This window comes from Tamandua tetradactyla, chromosome 1 (assembly GCF_023851605.1).
Source record: "Tamandua tetradactyla isolate mTamTet1 chromosome 1, mTamTet1.pri, whole genome shotgun sequence".
Taxonomy (NCBI): domain Eukaryota; kingdom Metazoa; phylum Chordata; class Mammalia; order Pilosa; family Myrmecophagidae; genus Tamandua; species Tamandua tetradactyla.
Genome location: NC_135327.1, coordinates 163,721 through 188,364, shown reverse-complemented (window position 1 = coordinate 188,364; position 24,644 = coordinate 163,721). Strand labels below are relative to the sequence as shown.

The window sequence follows — 24,644 nt, the reverse complement described above, 5'->3', positions numbered from 1 at the left end:
TAACACTACTACAGGGAAATGAGGTGCTGTCAGGAGGCAACCCAAGGCCAATGACTAACTTCTGAATTATTTTCATTTTTAAAATATGCTAAAGTAGAAGACAAAATAACTCCAGGAAACATTAACTTTAAACCAAGTTCAGTATAAACTCAAATGCCTTTAGCCAAATTCATCATACTGTGTGGGGCTGAGTCCTGGGAACATTTTCAGAAGTTGGAATAATGCAGTCTGGAAAGAAAAGAAAGAGATAGAAGCCAGGGAAGGTCAGAATGCCTTCAAATACAAAAAAAAGGTATTAGATATGTCTTGCCATTCATTATTATTTATGTCCAATAGAATTAGCTTAACCTGCAATTATAGGGCATTCAATTACAAAAAGATTTTAAATGTGTGGATGAATACGTTTTGGAACTGGCTATCAAGGAAGTCCCTCCTGATTTGCATTAGAGAGATTCTGGCTTAGTTGCAAGCCTTCTAGAAATAGGGAAATAAAGAGAGACTTCCCAAGGCTCCCTGTAGCCACAGATTCTACACTTCACATTCAACAAGCACTGATTGGGTGCCCCTATTTGCCAGACACCCAGTGAGCTATCAGGAATACAGAATGAATCCATTAAAATCCTTGCCCTTAAGGAACTCACAGTCTGACAATAGAAACTGATTTGTACACTTCTCCAAAAACTCAGTTTCCCTTGTGTCTGATGCTCTTTTTATCGAGGGCATGGACAGATGAGTTAAAAAATAATAATAATAATGATAAAAAATAAATAAATAATGGGATGGAGGATAAAGTGTGTAAAAATTGGGTAAGTTGAAATACTGATGGTTAATGGGGGGGGTAAGGAGTATGGGATGTATGCATTTTTCTTTTTTCTTTTTACTTCTTTTTCTGGAGTGATACAACCATTCTAAAAATGATCATGGTGATGAATACACAACTATGTGATGATATTGTGAGCCAGTGATTTTCTATCATGGTTGGACTGCATATGTGTGACGATTTCTTGAATAAAAATATTTAAAAGAAAAAAAAACCCAGTTTCTCATCAAGTAAGGGGAAGCCACTCCCTTAAGCTAAATTCCTGCTGATCTGAGGTTGTCTCAGAGTTGCCTGCCAGTCAAGTGCAGATTTAATTTAGCTTGATTGACTGGACATCAGGACTTTGTGTCCTTCCCCCAGAAAGGCTTCTTGGCTCTCCTTGGCCAGGGCATCTTTGGAAACATTGCCACAAACCCAGTCACACCTCCAGCGAGGACCTCTGCAACACTTCTGGCAATGCAACATGAATATTATACATTACAGTGTGCTGCTAATGACTAAAATAGGACAAGCTCCTATGGCTCTATTCCTTATTTCACAGAATTGAGTGTCTCTTAGCAACCATAAGTATTGTAGGGAAAATTGTGAAAGACTTTGAAATCAACAGAGAACTAGTTGTTGTCCAGCAGCTCTTTCAGGTTATTTGATTTCAGGAGGTCTCTTGGCTTTCTCTTTGACACATTTAACAATTCCTTTCTGGTAGATAACCAATAGCAATGCAATCAGTTCTTGTACATTAACAAGTAACTAAATTTTGTCTGATGGAGGTGCAATTGATTTTTCTTCCTACCCATAGAAGATGTCAGTTTTTTATGTCATTACACATTCATTTCAGCACTTCTGATTGCCTACATATGTGTCTGCTCTTTGGCTTCTCCTTTGGCTGGAACATCTAACTGGTTCCCCCACTAATTAAAGAGTAATGAAATCTTTGACAAGTATTCATTTTATACTTACAATTATAGATCTCATGTCTTTAAACAATTATCCAACAGTGTAATTAAACCATTTACATTCTTTCATTACAGATGCTAAGAAGGTAACACTAATTATATTACAAACTTTTGACAGATTTAAACTGTATCTTATTCTTCTTAATTCCAGAGACTAGCACAGCATCTTACACATAATAGCAACCCATCATACATTGATGTCGAGTAAACCAATGATGTCTGGACTCATTCCCCAAACTCTGTCTTCAGAGTGAGGATGTACCAGCCCTAGAGGTGAATGTCCAGGGTGCTTAGCTGTAAGGAGCATTAAAACATCTCCAAGAAAGTAACACAATGATGAAGATCACATCTGTCCTAACTTCTCTCAGAAAGAATAAAGCACATGATTAGAAAGAGAAGTAGGGAAAAACACCAGGATGAGACTAAGACACCAGGAAACATGCTCAAGAAACAGAATAGGAGGGAAGAGGGACTTTTTTTTAAGTCTTCTGAAAGTACCTTTAATTGTACTATACTAATTTAGGAATCATATAAGGAAGGAATTCTGACCCCAAATCAAAAACTGTGATGCTGATTCATCTCTTCTGCAGCCATAGTCACTTTCCTTCTTTATCCTACATCACAAAGTTACAAGAAATCAGAACAAGTATAAAATCAAGCCTTCACACATAGAAACAAGAAAATGTGTCTCCTTATCCTCTTATAATGAGAATTATGTTGTTAATATCATGCTTAATTAATGATAGATTTTCAAATAACCTGTATCAGTCAGGGTTCCAGTGGGAATGAGATGACACATTCAAATTAAAACAATTCAAGAAATATTATATAAAAGAACTATTTAAAATTGCATAGGGAAACTAGGAAGAATAATGCAGTACTTTGGGCTATTGCCATCGGAATTAGACACTTGATACTCAAGGGAGGCTGGAAAGAAGTGGTTATGATCAGAAGGAGAGAGTCCTATAGGTGATGACATCTTGAAAGCCAGTGTAACCTTCTGCTAAAGGACACAGAAGCCAAGACAAGCGCACAGGGTGGCACCCAGGAGAATGAATGCCCCAACCTTATGCTCTGTCCTCTCTTCCCATTGACTGGAGCCAAGCAGAAGCTAGAGAGCCAAGGTGCCCATTGGTTCAGTTCATCTGATCAGTATGGGGAAGAGAGCAAGGTGAAGGGGGAAAGACAGGACATGGAAAGGCAAAGGAAACATCCAGCCCAGAACCCAAGGTCTAAAACACATCTAGCCACACTACCCCATGTCCCCCCAAACAACTCTAAAATTAACTCAGCCAACCTAGAGCATTTAGAGAACAGATGTAGCAAATACTCAGACTAAACCAGACCATCTCCCAGCCCACTCTGCTGCTGTGCACAGTTTTTCTAGCCTTCTATCATCAAATGTCAATGAATGTTTAAGATGTAGGATCACACACAATGATTAAATAAATGGTGCACCAGTAAATATTCAAAACCTTCCACCATTTTTTTCTTTCTTTCCAGGATTCTGACCTAAGGCCATACTCTCCTCTTTAGGATGGGAAATCCTTCCCTCACCATATCTGCCCCTCCATGCTCCCCAGCAGTTACTCACATGGGGATCTGTTTATCCATGGTTCTATATGCATATGCTGAGAGAAGGACAGATGTAAAGACAGCCTCTCTGGGCTGTGGTCATTTCCATCACAACCACTACAGGAAGGAATAGAGATTTATTTTTCTTTTTGGGTAGGAATTTTTTGCCCCTGCATCACCCAAAGGTCAAGCCCTCTGAACTTCCTTCCACTATTTTGAAAATAAAACTTGCTTTTGTTCTCATTACAATGATAGAATGAGACTTGCCATTCAAGATAACCCACTGAATGCAAATATTTACCTTTTTTGTCTACCAAATTGCACTGAAGTAATAGGAGAAACACAAATTATTAAAGTAAGTCCTTAGAAACTCCCATAAGCCAGAAGACCAGGTAGTGACACATTTAGAAACAAAGCCAAACGGAAACAATTACTGGCATAATCCAATAGACCTGAGGAACCCACATAGCCAGAGTCACCAGAGGGGACCACCCAAAAACTAATAACCTTTGCCCATTAGAATCTCTGAATATTCCAAGTCAGCAACAGCAAAGGTCTGGAGAAGAGGACTTCAAGGTGAGAGACACTCATAATTGACTTTAGCTTTCTAAAATGGCATTTTCAATATGGCAGCCACCAGGGATGATTGTTGGGGCCACTGAAGTTGGCTTGTATAAGGGACTGGGAGTGTCTGTCCCAGAAAAGAAGGTACCAGCCCACCTACCCTGTCTCATCTCTGGCTACAAGAAGGAGCTCACCATGAGAATGGGAAACACTGGGACCCATACTGGGTGTGCATCTGAGTAGGGCATGGGATCCAACTCCACACACCAGCTGATGCCAGAACTTGTCCAACCCAGGTAGTCTAAGCAACAGGGGTTGAGGGTGAATTTAAATAACTGTAACCTTCAGCTTTCTAGCCAAGTGGCGGGGGCTGCACAGTTTTCATTACATTCTTTATACTTCTTGTATGTTTAAAATGCTCCATAATACTTTTTAAAGAGCTACAACAATCTCTTGTGATGAAGAAACATTTATATGAAGTTCAGCATTTCCTTCCATTTCACTTCAGCTTCCTTTCCTAATGATTTCAAATTATAATAAATTTAATAAATTTTGCTTTTTAAAACACCATGTATAGCATAATCCCATTCTGAAATTATTTCTGTGTTTGCATACAGAAATATGTCTATTATGTGTCAATTATAATGTTCAGAAAATAACCTTTTTTAAAATTCTGGATGGTTGGATTTAGTACATTTGTATTTTTATTTATTACTTGAATTTTTAACAAGGGGTGTGCATCTTTGTAGAAAACAATTATTCAACTAAAGAGCTGAATTCCTTGGGACCTGGACCACTTTTCCATCATCATAAGACAGAAAAGGAGTGTTCTTCCCATTATTTTGAAGAATAGCCAAGGCTGGATAGGACATCAAACATCTACAAGTTCACTGACAGGGCTGGGACTGCAGGCCGGGGGCCCGGGAGCCAGCACAACCACAGGGGCTTCCAGCCAAGCACTGATCCCTGCCTCTCACTCTGCACAGCCACAAAAAGAAGCAAGCACCATCACCAAGACAGAGCCAGTCTGTGCGAGCCCAGTACTCAGGGTTGCCAAGGCCTCCTGTCAGGCTGTAGCTCAGGTGGTGAGGACTTGACCTATCTCCCTGCCTCTCAGTATCATGAGGCCATAGGCACCCTGCCTCAGCATATACTATAGTGTCCCCTTCATGCACACACACACACATACCTTTTAAAGATTGAATGGATCACAGAAGGAGCTATAGCCTCCTTATCCTGTCAGAGCAAACGGGGGCACAGCCACAATTTTTTTGCGTGTGTATGCAGTATGGATGGGGGTCACATTTCATTCTTTTTCCACATGAGTACCTCCTTATTGCAGCACCATTTTGTTGAATTTTTGTTTGGTTGGGTTTTCGTTTACTTGTTGTTTGGAAGGTACACAGCCACAATTTTTTAACTCCACTACCTCTGGGCATGCTGTTCCCTGGATACACCAGCCAAGCATCCTAAACAACCTGCATAGGGGCCCCAAGCTCCAGATGAACAGCTGGATGCTGGCTTCACCAGCAAATCATGAAGTTGATGCATGTGATTCTTAGAAAATTAGGGGACATGGGACATGATGGCAGACTCGGAGAAAATCAAATAAGAAGCAACTTCAGAAAAAGCCTGAAATTTCTCCCAACTTAATGGGTTGGAACACAGTCTTTATAATCCAGATATTAAGGCAAAAGAGATCTAATCTATTTTTCCAAGCCATTTTTATCCATTCTCTCTCTCTCTCTCTCTCTCATGTGTTATTTTCTATTCCATCTCCACATCAGAAGGAATAAAGAAAGGCTCACTCTCTATATATCTTTCTATATTTGCATGCTTCTGACTTGCTAATTCAGTCCTTATTCAACTCTTTCATATCCATTAGTAATTATTGCATTTATCTGCCAGTTGCTTTCTTCCCTCCATCCTACACTAGAATATAATCTCCACGAGGACAGAGAACATACTTGGTTTATTTATCATGATATTCCCCACTGCCCAGAACCGTCCAAAAGCTACATAATGATAAATAAAAGTCTTGAGTTTCCACCATGTGGCATTTACTACACTGGATGCTTTAACACCATCTCATTTTAGGACCTTTGAAGCCAACAATAAAAGTTGACCAGATATTCTGAAAACTTGCCCACCATACAACACCCAAATATTGGATGAATCAATAAAACATAATTGTTAACACATTTCTGTGTTCACAAGAAAGTAAAAGAGATCCTCAGGGTGCACAGCTAGTTCAGTGGTTAGAATGCCTGCCTTTCATACAGGAGACCTGGGTTCAATTACCGGACCATGCACCGCCCCCCCAAAAAAGAATCTCCAGCCCCCATTTCTACTCTCAAAAAAGCAAGCTTAAAACAGAGTGGCAAGCAAATTCAGTGGCTGTGGCTCTGCTAGAGTGGGGCAAATGCTCAGTCCAGGGACCCAGAACTTCAAGGATAAGCAACTGCGTACAAAGGAATGAGAAATAAAGCCTTGAGTCCATCTAAAATGAGGCAGGGGACCGTGACACCCGTGTGGCTTGCCAGGATAACCAAAGCTGGTAATAAGAGTGGGCAAGAGAGAAATCTGCCTAACGAAAAGGAAACTCTCTTGTCTTTGCCAGCTCCGTATAGAAAAATCAGTAATCACGAATAAAGTCTCCCTTGAGACTTTACAACCATAGACCTGTTTATTCAAGAAACTGAGAAACAAATTCACACAAACTGAGGTGGCTTACGCAGTGTCGAGGTGGCTTACGCAGTGTCGAGGTGGCTAGGATAAACCACGTTTCCCAGAATTCCCTTCCCCACGTATTTCCGGTGAGGGTCGTGTCAAGTGAGGCTCACGAGAGATGTGGAGGGCGGAAGTGGAACAGCGGCCATCTTGGCGCTCATGTACGTTGCTTACGTGTCGGCTTACCTCAACAGCACGGGGCAGCCGCAGGTTCTGCAACTGTCCCCACCTTCCTCCAGATCCTCTTTCAGGGTTTGGGAGTCCATGCCACCAAAATCAAAGGCAACAAACTGAACAAGGCTTCAGTCTCTTTTTGGGTTCCATCCCCTGTGGTTGTGCTGGCTCCCGGCCCCCGGCCTGCAGTCCCAGTCCCCTGCTTGCCTTTGGTGCCCGAGATATACCTCTATCTTACCTTTCCCGACCTCTTCCCCTCTGTGCTTCAAACTCCAGCATAAGAGGCAGTGGAGTACAGAGACTGCTTAACCAGCTCCCCAATTGTGTAAGGGCAAATCCTGTAAGAAATCGTACATATAAAATCTAATGATCTTCTCTAATTGAACCCTGAGTGATAAAAAATTTGGTACCAGCAGTGGCTCCAGTGGAACCGGTTCTTAAAGATGAGTTCCCTGAAATGGCTCCGGGTCTTCTGGATTTGGTTTCCTGGTCTAATTCTATATAAAGGCATTAGTGATCCCCCTGCCCTTGGTAAGTGGGAGGCTGGCCTCTAGTTAAGCACTAAAGCAAAACTAAGCATTGTTTATACACATTGTCTTTCTCAGCCTTGCACTCTACCAAGTAAACTGTTTTGTTTCTCGAAATGTTTGCTCTAGACATGAGATCAAAATTCCATTCTTCTTCCTAGAGTTCTTCCTGAAAACTAGTGTTAACACTAGAAGGTATGATTTTCATGTTTTTATTTGATTCTTTCAAACTTGATTTAGCTTTTATCTTTGTAAGTCTGTAGATAATTTCCCAAGGTTTTTTTTTTCCTACTTTCCTACTTGATCCATGCTCTCTGCATGAACCCATTATGCTATGTCACTTGGTGCCTGCTCACCCAGAGTCCCCTCTAAGGAAAAATCGCTCTGTCCACAGCTCCCCTGGCCTAATTTGAGAGCACTTGGCCTCTTTGCTGCCCAGCCTTTACAGATTGGACTAGGAATAAACACCTAATCCGGAGGCATCCAATGCATAAACTTGCCAGCAATTATGGTATGGCCTGGTCTAAGATGGAATGGACTGAGCTGACGTTCTCCCTCTAGAATTTAAATAGGGACAATCAGAGAGATTGATAGTCCTGTGAAAGCCCAAGCAATTGAAGAAGCATAAACTCTGTGTAAGCAGAAAAGTCCAGGCCATGAATGACATAAATAAGGCAGGACGCATAGAAACCTGCAAAGGTCTATCAAAGAAGAGCCCTTTGGCTCAGGAGGAAGAGAGAGTAGCTGACTCCTAGGGCCTTTCAGTTCCTAAAACTTTTCCAGTTCCAAATTCCAGATCCAGTCCATCTGTGTCGTTTTCCTGAATCATTTCTGTAAAAGCATAAATTTGTTTTATGTTAAGCTGCTAAATTTGTGATAATTTATTAAAGCAGCAATAGGAAACTAGTATTGGAGGTTAAGAAGGGATTCTCTCAGAAGAGCTCAGATTTTATTTTTGAAAACTAAATTGTGTTTCAGGAGCCCAACCTAGGAATGAATGGTTAGGTCAGACCAGGCAGAGAGGACCATCCAAATAGTGGATGAATATGTAAAAGCACACATGCTATAAATGTTTTGCTTTAGTTTTTTATTTCATTCTGATGCCAAAGGGTAATGGATAGTAGAGGAGGAGTGAAAAGGTAGTATCAAAGGAGGTGATATTAAGCAGACTATAGAAGACCTTGAATGGAAAATATCAGTTATCTATCATCACAATAATGCTGTATAATGAACCACCCCAAATTTAGCAGTTTCAAACATCAATCCTTCATTATTTCTCACAAATCAGTGGATCAGCGGGGTGACTGCGAATCTGAGCCAGACTTGGCTGCTATAGCCAGACTAGCTCATGTACTTGCAGCCAGGTAGTAGGTTGGCTGTGGGCTGGTTAGTTTAGGTTGGACTTAGCCGGGAGATCTGGTCTCTCCTCAGTCTCTTTCACATCCTTCCAGTAAGTTAGCCTAAGCATGTGGTCTTGGTGGTAGCAGGGATCAAAAAGAAGCAGCAGAAATTAACAGGCAACTTTTCAAACTTCTAATTGTATATACTTTGCTACAGTCCCACTGACGAGAGCAATTCAACAAAAATCAGGTCCAGAGACAGCGTGGGAGGAGAACATACCAGAAGACATGAACATTTAAGACATTTGATGTAATCAACAGACCACATGAAAAGTTGAAAATTTTGATATAGATTAATTAAGTGATTGGAAGTCTGTATATTTTCAACTGAAAAATTTTGTTTAAGAAAATTATGGTTCTGAGTGTATTTCCAGCTGCAGAGAACATTAGTTTACAGAATATTAATGAGGGTAGATTTTAAATGTTGAGGTGTTTATCTAACATATTGATTTCAATTATCTATTGCTGCAAATCAAGGTAGCCAAAAATTTAGTGACTTATAACAACCACTGTGTTATTAGATTTCACAGTTTTATAGACCAGGAATTTGGGCTGGACTCAGCCAGGTGATTCTTCTGCTTCATGTAGTTTTGCCTGAGACCACAGGGTACCATTCAGCTGGTAGATAGGCTGGCCTGGAGGGTCCAAGAGGACTTCACATGTATCTGCCACCTTGGCAGGATGGCTGAAAGGCAGGGGTCAGCTGAGACTGTTGACCAGAGAACCTATTCATGCCCTCACCAACACCATAGTCTCATGGCTGTTGGACTTCTTACATGATAACCAGGGAGAGTATTCCAAGAGAATCTTGCAGTGTTTGAAGGACAGGGCCCAGAAACCAGCATAGAGTTACACCCACTGTACTCTACTGGTCAAAGCAGTCACAAGCAATGTCATCTATTCATGTCTAAAATCTCATTGCATCCTCAGGAACACAAGAACTGAGCAGCCAATACACATGTTGTCCTGGCACAACATGTTTGCGAGGCATTCTGCAAGAACTTGAACAGCCTTTCAAACCCATGTAATAATTTCCCACCAAGAACAGAAGCTGCTGCAGGTGTTGGGATTTGTAGCCTGTTCTCAGTCCTACTGTCAATTCACATTCTGGAGAACTAAACCAAAGAGTCTGTGCATTGCATCCGGACCTAGGACCTCTGAGGGACCCCTTGAAGCACGGGCTTTTGTGGTTTGGAGCACTCCAGCAGCAGTGGACTCCAGATTCTGTCAGGGTGGAAGGAATGAAAACGGACCAACCTTCTGGCACTTCCTTCCTGGCATTGTCATTCTTCTAGTTCCCTCCAACAGACAAGTGAGAGATGGACGTTGAAGGCCATTGTGCTTGTCCCTCTAGAAAGTGTATGGGAAGAAGAATTCCTTCTGTTCCAAGTGCATCTGGGTGCATGGGCCCTGGCACCTGGAAAGACTTCCCTCTCCACTCTCCATCCCCATCCCATAACCCCTGACTGTCAAAAGTACACACTTAATCAGAACTTCCTCAAACCACTTTGCTTGCTCAAAGTAGGAAGGCAGTTAACCTGTCAGATGTACATCGTAGAACTGGCTGGCTTCCTCCAGAAGTAGACAAGGATTCAAGTGCAAGATGGTTATTTGGGAGGTGATCCTAAGGAATAGTGGAGTGAGGAAGTGAGGCAGGGAAGGCAAGGAAACCAAGAGAGAATGTGTTTGTGAGCAGGTTGCCAGTATAGGCTAGTGGGACTCAGTCTTGCTGGGGATGTCAGGGTGGGGGTATAGAGTGGGGAATGCTGTAGACCATTCCTCAAAGATGTCCCATCCAAGGGATGGAAGCTGGAATATTAGCCTTGCATTTTCAATCCATCATGGTGGAGGGCCGCTTCCTGGAGCATCAGCTCCCCTGCATGTGGCTTGCCCCATGTATGGACCTAGCAGCCAGAGAAAGCCTCAGGCAGAGAAAGTCATATAAGCTCAGTAGGAAGCTGCCAGCATGCTCAGGGCAATGGGTGTTGAGTGGATGTGGATGGGTCACCAAAGGCATCTGCAAGAATCTCCTCTAGGAGGGTCCCATTAGACCTTACATCAGTGCCCCCTTTTTTTTTTTTTTTTTACCAATTACACACCAATTGCTTTTTCAAATAAGAAAACTATCAAATTTTAAGCATAATATTTGTCCTCAGCAAAATAAAATACAGTGAAATAAAACAAGTTCAAACAGTACGGCAACGTCCACAATCAAACAAAGGTCACCCTTCCTCTTTTCCACCCCTTTGTTGCTCTATCACATTCTGCAGAGGGATTCACCTTCTCAGTGGCTTCTGTTTTAAACTATTGGCTATAACCATCTGTCTAAATAGTTTACTGAGACCGGAGGTCCTTATTGTCCAAGGATAATTGGCACTGGTAACAAGCCACTTACTGTGAATCCATTTAACACAGAGATCAGCATTTCATAGTAAATGTTGACCAGGAGATTATCATGAAAATTGAAACCAAAAATTATAAAAATAAATGCAATTTTTATTTAATAAAGCTTACATTATCATGGCAACTACACACTAATTCTTAGAAAGAGTAAAGTGAAAATTAAGCATTTGAAGGGCTTGGGGAGTCATTTTTCAGACAAAATTTTACAATAGCCAGTTCTGACATCTTTTATTTCATATTTGACTTTCACAGCTCAGTCGTAGAATAGTCATTTTCGCAAGAGTGCTTGGAGACCTCATAAATTCTCCCAAGATATCCTCTTTATTTGTTCATATTCAAATCCATTCTCTCTGAAGTGACTGTAACCCTCCTCAGTGGTTAACTGGCTTCACTGCACCACATTCTCACGTGTGATTCACATAGCTCCTATGCATCACTTCAGAGCTTACATAAAACCCATTTCCTTAAAGATCAATCATCTGATTGAATGAATTAATGTGATAGGTAGAGATAACCACAAACATCAAGAAGAAATGGAAGTCTTAGTGGGAATTAATGTTATCAATGTTCATGTAATTAGGGAATATATGCATATTTTGACAACATCTGAGTTATCAGGTCTCTTATAACTATAGGGACTTGCATATTTTAGATAACATTCAGGGACCACCATACCTTCATTTCTTAATTTATTAACTCTAGACAGTATCTATTGATATTTCCACCGTGAATAATGAGGAGAACCTTCTGCCCTTAAACTATCTGCCACACTTTCTGTATATATACCCCTTGATTTTTGTTATATAATCTTTTAGTCCTTCTAGGTTTGCCTTCATATTTGTAAATAAACTTCTTCTTTTTTTTTTTTTTTTACATAAGCAGGCACCAGGAATCGAACGCATGTCCTCTGGCATGGCAGGTGAGCATTCTTGCCTGCTGAGCCCCCGTGGCCTGCCCAAACTTCTATTTCTTGATCCAGAAATATTAAACAGCATCAATTGAGTCTGCCACTGAGAATCACTGACTTGGAGCATAAGCACAGCTTTTGTAGTAGACCAAAGAGCAAGATGACAAGTGTAAGAAGCCAAGGCTACCTGCTGATCAAAGAAAGGCTATGTGATCTGCAGGGAAGACACCAGTGTGTTTTAGAAATGGAAGTCATGAGCTTCAAGATGGTTAAAACTGAATTTAGTTTTAGATCTGAAACTAGATCTGAATTTAGTCTAGATCCCCAGACCTGGTCTACTTTCAGTTCCCTGGGAAACTGATGCAACTCACTCTGCCAAAAACATACAGCATGTGCATCAGAGAAAAACATCTTTGATTTAACAACTAGGCTCCTATTAAAAAATAGGAGCCAATAACTAATGAAAAGTTTTAAACCAATGTATTTATCCAGTAAATTGAATTAAACCTAAAATCTAAACCTCTAGGGAGGTGATTCCCAAGCCTGCGAACACATCCAAATCACCTGGAAACTTAGTCCCCAGGCCCTATGCTTTGGCCCTCTGGGAGTGGAGCTGAGATTTGTCTTATTATCTATCAGGAACCCCAGGCTTCTGATCCTTCCTTAGCCATTGCAGCCCAAGACCTTAGAAAGGCATTTAGAGGCAACTTTTCTAGAGGTAGTCTGTTATTCCTACTCATTTACAAGTTCAAGCAAGAAGAACAAGAAAGGAGGAAAAAGGGGAACTGTATTTAGTGTGGCCCGCATCAGGCATTCTACATTTATCATCCCCTTCAAGCCTCACAACCAACCATGAAGTAGTCTCATCTCATTTTATGGACAAACCATGACATACAGCAGGGTCAAGTGACTTTGCAGGTCATCTAGTTTATAAACGGCAAAACCAAGATTGGAACCCATGTGATTTGATTAAGCAAGACATTTTCTGAAGCAGAAGTAGAGAAGAGGAAAACTGGAAAGGGAAAGGAGGAAGAAAAGATGGGAAGGAAGAGTAAAAGAAAAGGAGGAGGATTAGAGGAGAAAGGCATTCCTTCTTATTATGCAGGACTGCTGTAACAAATACCAGACTGGTGGACATAAACAATAGGAATTCATTGTTTCACAGTTTTAGAGGCTAGACATCCAACATCAGGGTAACGGCAGGCCATGCATTCTCTGAAGTCTGTAGCATTCAGGTGGTGGCTGAATCTCTGCCTCCATCATGTGCTGATCTGTCTCCTTCTCACTCCTTAGTTGTCCTCAGGCTGATGCTCAGTCATCTGTGTTTCTGTCTAAATTTTCTCTGCTTATAAGGGCTGCAGTCATTTTAGACTAAGGCCTATGCTGATTCTACTTGGCCTCATCTTAATAGGACCTTTGAAGATCCCGTTTACAAACAAATTCACATTCACGGGACCAGAAGTTAGGACTTGAATGTGCCTTGTGGTGGGGGTGGGGGGCATTATTCAATCCCCGACTATTCTTGATTTCACCTGGGATTTGGGGGAGGAGTTTGCTTACTATGAAACAGTGAAAGAAGAAGAAACGAATAAAGTGTTGAGGAAACCTCTATTATTCATTGACAGGCATGCATCTAGAATGAGCTTTGCAATAGGCACAAGTTCTATGCACCTATTATTGTCCCTCTTGAGTGCCTACTGGCCCCCAACAAGGAATGGCCCTTGCTTTACAAACTCTTGCACTCTTGAGATGCCCTGATGCCCTGAAAAGGAGGCACCAAAAAGAAATCATAATGAATTCCTACTAAATAGTTGGATTCCAGTTTTCAAATAGGCTACCAAATTAGCCAGAGGGAAACAGTTCAGATCTGCATGTTTTCTCTAACCTTAGGGTCCTATTTTTACTGTCCTCATGGCCTCTACTTCTGACTTCAAAGAGCTAAGGAGGTGTAAAGAAATGCATAGAAGATAAGCTGCTTTGTCTCCATCAAAAGCTAATTCTACAAAGCAGGGAGCAGCACTCACTCCCCACACAGCCTGTGGATTGCTCCGTGTTCTAATGTGGTTAACTACATGTTAATCGAGAAGGGGCACCCTCTGAAGTGTGTTTACACACAGCAGATGCTTAAATCTTGTCTTAATATCATCTAGTCATTAGAGGGAGCAGAACTTAAAAGCAGTTTTGTCAGAGGATACAAAGAACTGATTAGCTTCTACTGGTAGCTGAGAGAGCCCTCTGAAACCATGAACAAGTACATTTCCTGTTGTAAAGCCAACCCATTGTATCATATTTGTTTTATAGCCAGGAAGCTAAAGCATTTCTTCAGAAATAAGAAGATGGCCAAGACTATGTGCTCCCTTATTTCAGACAAAGGTTGTGTTATGGGGCAAGGAGAGGAGTGGACTGTGCAACATTTGCCCTTTTTTTTTTCATCTGAGACATCGTGTCCTCAGAAGGTGGTGCATGGATGGGAGTACCTGTAGTTTACTTGGGAGGTGATCTCAGGAGGTGTGGTAGAGTGGGGGGAAGTGATAGAGGGAAGGGAAAGATGCCAATAGAAGGCATTGGCCAGTTGGGCCAGGGTAGGTTGTAAAGTAGGCCAAAGTTACTCTACTGTTCTTAGGGAAAATGTTGCCTGCCCATCCTCCCAGATCTGTTCCAGCTATTCGTCCTTTTGTTCCCCACTAATTCAACTTTTTCTTGAGCACCCCCACCCATCTACCCACATAGAACACAGTCTCACCCAAAACCAGCTGTGTGTTTTATTATTCTACTGGTTGGTGAGAAACTTCAGGCAAAATCAAAGCAGAAAGTCCTGCTTTTATGAGGCAAGTGCCCAGCCAGGTTCCAAACATATGACATTTTGTTCTCAGTCATCTCCAATTTGTACTGGAAACCATTGAGGGATGAGGAAGCAATCCTGTCCATTCTAACCTACCAGTGTGTCTTGCACTGAGCCTTCTTTTCAGTTCTTACAGCCAGAGCTTACATGAGATTATTTCTCATCTAAATTAGTCCAAAAGGTCCATAAGGAGTTTCCTCACTTTTATTCTCCAGCCGCCATCCACCAACATGTCCTGGACTGTTCTGCAGATTTCTTTTCTTAAAGCACTGTTTGAGTAAGCCATTCCCTTCCACAAAACCCTTCAGTGGGTTTCTATGACCTGTTCATTTAACATGCTCCAAGATCAGTTAGGATCTGAACCAAGCAGTCTTCTACACTCTTCTTCCTGTTTCCCACAGAGTCCATGTAACAAACCACTCTACCCTTAGTGGTATAAGACAACAATCCTCTTATCATTCCCATGATTCTTGTAAGCCAGGAATTAGGAAAGGTCAAAACTGGGATGGCTCATCTCGGCTCATAATGGGAGGGGCCTCAGCTGGAAAGATTTGAAGGCTGGGGGTACTCAGCAGCTGGGAGCTGGAATCATCCAGATGCTTGTTGCTGGGCTGGGAGGGGGACAAAGACAGCCCAGTAGCAGTCCTATATATGGCCCCTCATGGGCCCAGCTTTCTCACAGCATGGATGGTTCAGAGGACTTAGACTTCCTCCAAGGTGGCTCAGGCCACTCCTAAGGCAGAATCTGCAACTCCTTCTATGGCCCAGCCTTGGAAGTCATGCAATCTCACTTTGCTGCATCCTCAGGTTTGCATTACAGGTCAAAACCCATAAGATTCAAAATGAGGGGAATTCATTTCTACCCTGTGGTGGGGGAGAAAAGCATGTGGCATGGGAGATGTTGTGATCGTATTTGGAAAATACAATTTGAAATCAGAGATGAAGGCCAAACTAAACTGCTGACTGCCCACCAATCATTCCTGCATCCTCCTATTCCCATGTCCAATATTCCACCTGACTTAATCTGACCCATCTTTCCAGGCCCAACATAAATGTTGCCATCTCCATGAAACCAATACCACAAGCCCCTCTTGGCTTCTTGCCACTACTGTCCTCCTCTATTTTGTGTCCTTCATGCTTGGGCCTGCCCTGGCTCCTCCTGGGCATCGGGGTTTGTGCCCCACACTTTCTTTTGCCCCATTGTGCCTGGGAATTATGCTGACCCACAGTAGGTTCAAATCCGATAAGTTTTCAATGAGAACACCGTGAGGAGCCAGCCAACTGGGAACAACACATGCATGGAATGAATTCTGCCAGTGAAATGCATTTCTACAAAGTTTACAGGCCTTTGAATGTAGCCTCAGCCCTGACCCAACCCCAGCTGGCAAGCTCCAGGGAGCAAGTTGGACAAGCTGGGTATCATCACTTATGCAGTCCAGGCCCACATTTCCACCCAAGGATCTTTATTTATTTATTTTTTTTTGAAGGCTTTAGAATTCTTTTTATTTCCATGGAAAACAAATTGTACTACTGTTGTGATCACAAAGTCTTCACATTTGATGCAAATAGGAAAGCTTAATTATAATCATCTAGTAGCAGTGGTTTAGACGAAACCAATAATGTGTGCCACTTAGATGACTATTTCTTCTGGAGAGAGTTAAATGATAAGCTTGACTTTACAATTAATATTAACATATTCAACCAAAGAAAATGGATGCACTGCTTCAACACTAAGCATGAAAATGTTTAGTACCTCCTGCAAACCTAAATTTAGTTTAGAAAGGTTAATAATCGCTTTCTAAACTATGGTATATACTATATATAGCATTTTTAATATTTTTATATATAATTATTTTCACATCAGATTTAGAAGGAATTTGCAGATTTACTTTTGATAGACTGATCTCATTTCCAACTGTTAGGATTTAGGAGGCTTCTGCAGTACTGTCATTTGAAGGTGGGGAATCATGATCAGGTTCAGAAGAAGCAGCTGCAGATGCTTCAATAACTGCAGGTGGGAAATGACGACGGCAAACAGGGCAGGTTCCCGACTTCTGTAGCCAAACTGATACACAAGGTTTGTGAAAGAAATGATGACAGGGTAACTCTGTTGCTATATTATCCTTAATATACTCACTGCAACAGATTGGACAGCACTGCTCCTGGCCAATAGCAGTGTGATCTTCAAGAACAAGGGTCTCTGGAAGACCATCAGTGCTTTCCTTACTGGCTGGTGGATTGGCCACTTCAACCTCCACAGCAAGAGACTCTAAATGTGCCAGGGCAGTCTCCATAGCCTGGGCTAAGCATTCTTCTAGTGCCATGTAGGTGAGGAACTGAGGATCCACATAAGAAATAGCTTCAGCAACTCCTAGTCCATCTGCAAATCCATCAAATAGGCTCCAGGCCACATCTAAGTCTTCACTCACTCTGGAGTCATCCTCAAGGTTATTGTTACCATCCAACATGAAAGCTTCTGGCTGTGCAAATTCGTTGGCAGGCTCATTTCCTTCATCACTGCTACTTTCATTGACTTCATTGTACTGTAACCAAGGAATTTCTCCCTCTTCCAAAGATGTCTGTTCCCCTTCCTGAAGAGACAATTCTTGGTTTTCTTCTTCAGGACCACTGCTATCACTCTGCAGTTTGGGTTCATTCTCATCTCTTCCTGGCAGAGTCTCCCAGCTTTCATCACTTGAGGACTGATCTCTTTCTGTACCAGAAAATCGATGAGGCAAAGACGCAGACCATTCCCCATCACTGCATTCTGAACTATCTTCTCTGTCGTAGAGTTGGTAATAATCTCCACAGCCATTCCAAAAGGTGGTCTCCACAACTTCTTCCCTTCCTCCTGTGGCTCCACTTTCTGGTGTCATTTGGTTGTTTTCTGTTTCCCTTTGTGTAACTCTGGAGTAAGGTGGATCCAAGAACATGCAGTCATGGTCTCCGTCATAGTCCTCACATTTTATTAACAGGTCATCTGGACCATTTTCCTCAACTTCCAAAGCTTCTTTCCACCTCTGAACATTTCTTTGTTTAGCTTCATGTCTATTAAAACCTGATTCTTGTTCCACCTGGCTTGAACTTACCAATTTTCTAACTTTTGGCCTCACTACCTGTTCAGGAGAACTTCCCTGGCTATTGTCTCTTTTACTGGTATTTTGTTCACTACAAATATGCCCTGCAGCACAGGCTGAATCTTTGGTTAAATTTCCTCTCTGATTTTCCTGGAAAGAATTATTTTGTTGTTTCTTTCTAACATCTTCCTCTTCAGAAGAGGACCTGTGAATTTCCTGGTCGTTTGGGTGGATAAACTCAGAACTGCCATCAGAACTTTTCACTAAAGGTGCTGATTCTAACTTTTCAAACTCTTCTCTTATTTCACCATTTAGTGGAGGAACTGATGGTGAAAGACCTGCATATGCCTCTACCTCTCCATTTTCCAACTCAAGCACTGTATTGCCCAACGTTTCCTGATACCTACTACCTCCTACAACTTCTACAGAAAGCTGAAGACAGTCATTATCCTCTTCAGGTTTGCCATCTGGATCATTAGAGTCAGTATGAGCCAATTCAATACCATTCTGGACACCTAAAGCACTGCAAGCTTCTGGAGTATATTCTTCTTCAGAATGATTATGAAGATCCATACTGCTTCCTAAGGTCTCCCTGCCTTCCTTGCTCTGATGTTCTGCAGCAAAAGATGGACTGCTTTCAGTGGTTTGATTCAATGTTGTACCAGAAGTGGGAATTCGCATTTCACTCTGTTCAAATAAAGGTTCATTTGGTAAAGAAGAATGAACTTGATCCAGTGGACAGGAACCTGAGGAATTTTCTTTTGGAACATCATCTAGCTCCAACACTTCATAGTCATCACCAGCTCGACCTAAGCTTCTTTCATGCCTAGTCATACATGGTTTAAAACTGACATATGCATGTCTTCGTCTGTATCTCCTGCCTGTAATTGTCTGATACCCTCCTGCTGGTTTGGGCCAGGCAGCCTTGCTGGATTCTTGATCCATTGCTGCTGGCTCTTTTTCAGTGTACTGTGACATATATGACAGTTTTCTTGTGCCCAGTTCAGTGGATTTATGGATGTGATTTAGTTTTTATTCACTCAATGGATAAGCGGCAGTAGATATCTTTACCACAGGTCTTATGCCACTTCACTGTCATGACTTTTCCTTTCACTCTGAAGATCTTCCTTTAGCACTGCTTGTAGGATGGATCAAATGGTGATAAATTCCTCAGCTCTTGTTTATGGATGTTTTCAATCTCCCCTCATTTTTTTTTTTTGAGGAACATTATCTTTTTCTTCAGAGTCTCAAGTTCAGCTTTATTATTTAATAGAAGTACAATCTCTGGAATACGAAATGTGAAGTGACTCCGGAACGAGAACAGTGCTCGATCCTACATCCGCCACCACCGCCTTCCCACCCAAGGATCTTTAGATATAAAGCTCGCCTTCCAGGCCAGATAGACATTGCCTCTGGCTACACAGGGCAGCTGATACACAAAGCTCTTTCTTGGCTGTACAAATTCTGCACTGGGGTCGCGGAGTCTTAGATCAGTCTGATACATCTTTTCCATCTAGGTAATGGTGTTCATGTGCCGACTCTGGCAACTCCAACTTCTTGGCTGGGATTGACAAATGACAGCCAAGGGACCAAATCTTGTCCATCACCTGTTGAGGTGAATATTACAGATTTTCTGGAACACAGCCATGCCCATTTGTTTTATGTTGTCTGTCTGCCTTCATGCCATAGTGGCGGGGTTGAATAGTTGTGAGAGAGGCAGTGTGTCCTGCAAAGTCTAAAATACTTACTTTCTGGCCTTTACAACAAAGGTTGCCAACTCATCCCCTAGATGCTTGTAGATGACCTCACCTTTCAACCATTTAAAGATGGGCAGCAAGGAGGGAAAGGTCCTCATTTGCATGTGATACTTCCCACTCCATTGAATCTGAGACACATCTCAGAAGTTCTAATGAAAAAGGAAAAGACTTCAGAAAGTCCACATGAGAGAATCCAAATATTATAGACCAATCAAAAATATATCAATGAGGATACTCTTCCTAGGCCCACCTCCCCAGTCTCTACTTCTCAATCTTCTCCCTATAGAATTGGGCAGGTTCCTTTCCCCTTCTTCAGCTGAGAGCTGGGATTGGAATTGTGCTAAAGAAAAAGGCAGAGGGGGAAAAAGGGGGGATGAGGAGAAAAGTACCAAATAACTCAGATATGGGCTTATTTCCACACTGAGGGCTGCCTCGGGCTGATAGGGAAGTCTAGCCCCAATCAGCTCAGCCAGAACTGCCCAAGACCCCCAGGCCCACAGCTTCCCCTCAGTCTGGCTAGGGCACAGATGTTTGACCAGCTGCAAAAGCTGAATCCCCAGCATGATCTTCACGTCCACCACACAAGGTCTTCATTCTCTAGGCCCTTTCTTACCTTAGATGACAGCAGGCACCACGGTCCTGGGAACTCTTTGATGGAGACCAGTAGACCCACCCATGTTCCCCAACAGTGAACCAACTACCAGGGTTTCTACAAAGGGATGCCTTTGCCTCACTCATTGCAGGAGAGAGATGTAGACCCTAACCTGAGCTCATGAATTGCTCCAACGGTTTCTGTTTCAGGTGACCACATTATGGAAGGAATCTTGCAGAGTTTGAACCTTTAAGGCCTGCATAAAGATGAGTTCCAAGAATAAAACTCTCATTTGCCAGCTTTATAACCTCAGGTAAGTTACTTAGATCTTTTGTGACTCAGTTTTCTATTCTGAAAATAGGATGATGATAACCTCATAGATATCACTCCTATATGGCAAGTGATATCTCATAGAGTTAAGTGATATCCATGAGGCTCTTACTAGACTTTGTGGCTAATAGAATGAATGAAAGCTCTGAACAAATGGGGGAAATGACTCCTATATGGCAAGGGAATATTTATTCCCTCACAGTACCCCTTGGTAATACGTCTGTTTTTCCCCTTTTATCTCATTCATCTCAATTTTCCCTTATTTGTCCCCATATAAACTTCTTCCCCTTTTTTATTCCATTCTCAAGGCAATAAAGAATAGGAAACTTAATAGTAAATTGGATTTATATTTAGTTAATTATATTGTTTTGAATCGTAAAATTAGCAGGATAGTTCTGCATTCCTGCTTCCTTTCTTTCTTACCTTAGACCAAAATTTTACCCCCATATATGGAGCCAAATTTATAATACGCTTAATAAACATATGTATGCACTTGATTTCCATAAGGAAGGAGTTAAATAACATTTCTAAAGATAATGGGACCCAAGGCCCAGGATTCAGTCTTTGACACAAATAGTTTGTGTAACCTTTGGAGAGTCATTTAACCTTTAAGGGTCTCAGGTTCCCCATCTCAAGAATAAGGGATTTGGAAAAGATTCTATTATGTAAATCCCATATAGCTGTAGTTTGGAAGTTATAATACAATTTGGGTTCTCCCTGCCTGAAACCTTCTGTTTTGAGAGCTTAAAATTATTTATCTAGCTAGCATTTGTCTAGCTCTTTTTAAGCTTACAAGTTTCTTGACCATATATCATCTCATTCGTTTTCTAATTCTTTGTAGCCTTGGAATCTTACTCAAATGGAATATTATATGAAAGGCAAAAAATAAGGCAAATAAAAGGGGGTGCATAAGGTTGAAGGGAATCCTAGAGACCAGAGTTCTTGGCCTCCCCCTCATGCCACAGGATCCCTGGGGTGACTCATCTTTTCCCTTAGGGCTCCTCAAAATGAAGTTTTGAAAACTATACCTCAAATTATCCTTGTAGTAATGTATACTTTTCTTATCAGCTTTCTGGAGGAGATGCTATCCACATACCTTCCATACTTTCCATTTCTTCCCTTTACAGTGGAAGCCACCTTCCCACTCAAATGGAAAACCGTCAAAGGAGAAAGCCCACATGAAAGCTTAGCAGCAGTGCTGTCCACCTCCCATGGATGGCATCTTGTTCAGAACAAGGTGGATGCTATTGTTATTTCTTAGCTGCTGTAACAAAATACCACAGACTAAGTTACTTAAAACAGTAGAAAGTTGTCTCAAAGTTCTGGAGACTAGAAGTCTGAAATAACAGTGTTGGCAGGGCCATGCTCCCTCCAAAACCCATAGGGGGGGATCCTTCCTTACTTCTAGGTTCTGGTGGTTGCTAGCAATCTTTGGCATTCCTTGGCTTGTAGATGCATCACTCCAACTCCAGAACTGGACCACATTGGCTGGAGACCCGGTCAACTGGAGGGTCATGCTCCCCTCAGGAGTGAAAATACAACAATCACAACCAATGGAAAATAATGAGATTTTCTAAAGCTATTAGAAGAGAAGTAGACACTTACTACAGAAACTTAAACCCGACCTTTTATGCAAGGAGAAGAGGGACTGGCACTATGTTATCATCATGAGGAGCCAGTAAATTAATACATGAGATGGAAAAGAACCAAGAACTGACAATATCTCAGCCTCTGGATCAAGCTATGCCTGAAGCTAGTACTACGCCCTGGACATTTCATTATGTGAGCCAATAAATTTCCTTCTTTGTTGTTTTTCTTTTGACAAGGCTTGTTCTACTTGGGTTTTCTGTCACTTGCCAACTAAAGGTCCAGACTGATTCGAATACTCATGAATTAAGTCTCTGACATTCAGAAGTGCCTGCCAACTCAACTGTAGTCTTCACAGTCATGCTCTGTCTCCAGGATTCATTTTAATCTCTTTAGAGACAGAGGCTCTGTCCTCTTTTGTCCTCATCCAATGAGGTCTAGAACTGTGCTTTACACATGAAAACCTCATCAGGTTTTCTTTGAGCTGATGTGACATTCTGGATAACTGAGAGTGAAGGCAGACCTTTTTATTCCAAATTTCAAATCTTCATCCCATGCAGACTTGCACATCGATGTTCATAGCAGCATTACTCACAAAAGCTAAAAATTGGAAAGAACCGTGCTTTGAATTAGTTAAGCTGGGTTTTGAATTTGAGTCCAGGTGGAGGTCAGGTATTACACCACAGGAGACTGAGACAATATCACATGAGAAAAGAGTTTGTTACTCATAGGCCCTAGGGAGATGGGAATGGCACAAGGAGTCAAATGTGAAGCTCAGGTAGCTCACCTCAGCAGGTGGGGAAGACACATTCAGTGCAAGAGTAGCCCACAGGCTGGTACCTTTATTGTGGTTCAGGGGAGGGGGCTCATAGAGTTCCCTCAAGGGTCTAGGATCAGTTGGTTTAAGGCAAACACATACATGAAGGGTAAGGGGTCTGGGGAGCAAGGTTGGTGGGGCTGGTTAGGGGGCCAGCTGTGTGTTTTTGGTGAGGCATGTGAGTGCTGTGGATGGTGGCTGAAGGTGCAGGTTGGAACTCTGGGGAAGTTTGTGTCCCAGGGGTGAAAAGCTGTTTATTAACTAAGCTGAAGGTCAATGTTGAGGCAAATAACTTGGCCAAAGTGAGATGGATGCCAAGGCAGCACACAAAATTTTGACAGTTACAACAAACCTGAAGGTCTATCAGAAACCTTATGCGAAGTGAAAAGAGTCTGCACAAGAGACTAGATATTGTATGAGCCCAACAGAACAGGCAAATCTGTAGAAACCAAAAGTTGATTTGTGATTGCCTGGGGTAAGGGAAGGGAGGAATAGTGATTAGAGTAAATGCACATAAGAGATCGGATTGGGGTGACAGAAATGTTGTAAAGCTGATTTATGGTGATGCTTGCACAACTTGGTGAAGTCACGTTAAAAATCATTGAATTGTACACTTGAAATGGATGAATTATCTGATATGTAAAATATGCCACAAAAAATTTTTTTTAATTCCAAAAATCCACATGTCCATAATTTTAAATCTTTTTGATATCTCTGCCTCCCAGCCTCAGTTGGCAGTATTCTGAACTACATTCCATCCTCATCTGATTACTGCTGAATATTTTACACTATAGATGCAGAGGCTTCAACTACAGAGCTGAAATCCTGCAAAACCTAAATGGAAAGCCTCTTTTTTTTTGGTAACAAGGCTCCATCATTGACCCATCGGCAATGTGTTCAGATTTCTGCATATTGGATTCTAATTGGTGGGGACTTTTGTCACATTCTTTTCTCGCTTCTTCCAGAATCTATCCCTGCAGAGAGACAGTCTGCATGTGTGTATTGGAAGCATTTGAGGCAATTTTTTTGTTCGTGCACTCCCCGTGAACTAGCACATAGTAGGAGTACAAGAAATATTTGTGAAGCTGAATACAAGACCAGAGCATTCATATTTCACTTGGGAAACATTTGTGGCCCACTGCCGAGCACCTTCAAGAGGGGCAGCTGGCCAAATACAGCATCAGTGAGTCAAATCTGTGTCCGCAAGGGGAAACAAATAATTAAAAGAAATCAAGAACTTGATCTGATAATTCAAAACATGCTCATTACTGTTCAGATGCTGCTGAGGATCTCCACTCTCAAAGATGGAGAAAAAGCAGCAGACACTGGTTTAAAACAGTCTTTACCCCTTCCCCTTCACCCTACCCCTTGGATTTGCTTTTATTTTTCTAGTAAAGAGATTGATCCTTCTGCTTGCTATATTTGCAACCAAAGTATCAGTCTCCTTCTTTCTGGACCTGTTGACATCTTACACATCCTTTAAGACCAGTCACAAATGTCACATCCTCTGGGAAGCTTTTCCTCACCCTTCAAGGCTCAGCCTCCCACTATGGTGCTCACAGCTGTTGGAGAATTTTCTTATTCTGCTT

General features: G+C 41.8%; 2 long non-coding RNA genes and 1 pseudogene across 2 annotated transcripts in view; 1 reads left to right on the top strand and 2 right to left on the bottom strand.

Annotated features, from left to right (window-relative positions):
* LOC143682981 (uncharacterized) overlaps nucleotides 1-6,702 on the bottom strand; it is a 37,577-nt gene extending 30,875 nt beyond the window's left edge. Inside the window, exon 1 of the long non-coding RNA XR_013175394.1 lies at nucleotides 6,647-6,702. This is a non-coding gene — a long non-coding RNA (uncharacterized LOC143682981). The remainder of the gene's footprint in view (nucleotides 1-6,646) is intronic.
* Nucleotides 6,703-6,734: 32 nt separating this feature from the next.
* On the top strand, nucleotides 6,735-22,458 carry LOC143682974 (uncharacterized). Its single transcript, XR_013175393.1, has 3 exons — nucleotides 6,735-6,803; nucleotides 20,531-20,634; nucleotides 21,779-22,458. It is a non-coding gene; the product is annotated as an uncharacterized LOC143682974 (long non-coding RNA).
* LOC143682963 (E3 ubiquitin-protein ligase Praja-2 pseudogene) lies at nucleotides 16,761-19,185 on the bottom strand (annotated as a pseudogene).
* Nucleotides 22,459-24,644: the final 2,186 nt, after the last annotated feature.